This window comes from Pelmatolapia mariae, linkage group LG3_W, assembly GCF_036321145.2.
Source record: "Pelmatolapia mariae isolate MD_Pm_ZW linkage group LG3_W, Pm_UMD_F_2, whole genome shotgun sequence".
NCBI lineage: Eukaryota > Metazoa > Chordata > Actinopteri > Cichliformes > Cichlidae > Pelmatolapia > Pelmatolapia mariae.
In genome coordinates this window covers 69,409,043-69,410,319 of record NC_086229.1, presented here as the reverse complement: position 1 = coordinate 69,410,319, position 1,277 = coordinate 69,409,043, and the positions used below count along the sequence as shown (strand labels likewise).

General features: G+C 38.0%; 1 pseudogene; it reads left to right on the top strand.

Annotated features, from left to right (window-relative positions):
* Positions 1-491: 491 nt before the first annotated feature.
* On the top strand, positions 492-645 carry LOC134625070 (small nucleolar RNA U3; annotated as a pseudogene).
* The last annotated feature ends 632 nt before the right edge of the window (positions 646-1,277 follow it).

Sequence of the window (1,277 nt, the reverse complement as noted above, 5' to 3'; positions counted from 1 at the left end):
GCAAAAAAGGTAATTACTGAACCATGATTTTTTTGCGAGAATGTCTCATGACAGTGACGTAAGCGAGTGTGACGTTCGTGGCAACAGCTGTGTGCAGATCAACAATGGATAATATATCGAGTGTAGGAGAGAGTACGACCGTGCAGCGTTTGAAGATAAGATAAGATAAGATAAGATAACCTTTAAGCGTGGAAGTACTGACCTTATTTTGAGTTTGATTCCATAAAAAGTGACAAAAACAGCGTCCGCTGTTCACTGCGTGGGAAAAAAACTTCTTTTTACAGCAAAACCCCCCCCCCCCTAAACTTCCAAGCAAGCACCGAGTACACGGTAATGTGAAATTCCCAGAGAAACTGCCGGATTCTTCCACTGACCGCTGCGGCACACCTGCTTCGTTTTGTAGCTTTGACAAAGGGAATATGATCTGAGTGGTTGTAGGAAATGCTTTAAATATGTATAGCACTGAAAGTACAGGTACAATCATCCCATGCAAGTCCCTTCATGTGTCATGTGTTCATGCATCAATAACTAACTCTGATATTCCCTTTTGAGCATGAAGCTGACAAACAATTGTGATTTTATCGTGCATTTTCTGTCATTGATGATCGTTCAGAACATTGATGAAGGGAATATGCTCTGAGTGGTTTTAATAAAGTTGAATATCAGAATAGTGTTTAACTGTTAATCTACAATTGCATATGTCTTGCACCAGGAAAGACGGTTATTTAAACTCCTCACCTGCAAAGGTTAATGGATAAAACAAGCATTCACTCTATCATTTTCCTTCTAAACTAGCAGAAATAAAGGATAGATGGATGGATAATTTATTTTTCATCTTCTTTTTTTACATCTTATTTTTGTTGGATGTTCATAAATATTCATAGTTGTAGTCCTGTTGCTTCAAAGACTTGCAAAGATCCAGAAAGATGCGGAATACCATTCCCAGTCAACAACTCCACCATTAGTGTTAACATGCAAGTCCATTTGTCCGCCTATCAGGTGGGATTAAAACAAAGTGCATTACTTGATCACTTCACTTGATGTGAAGATCGATTGCTGTATCAGACATTACTGAACCAGAGAAACCTTACAGTGTTTTTCAATTTTACATGTTAGTGCTTAACAGAAAGACGTTCTCAGACTCATTTAGGAGGTAAAATCCCCCACCTGCAGCTCACTTCCTCTCAGTTGAAATGCTCGAACCTAAACGAAAAAAAAAAATACAGCTTATATTTTTTTGTTACTACAAACTAAAGACTTCATTTAAATGCCAAACA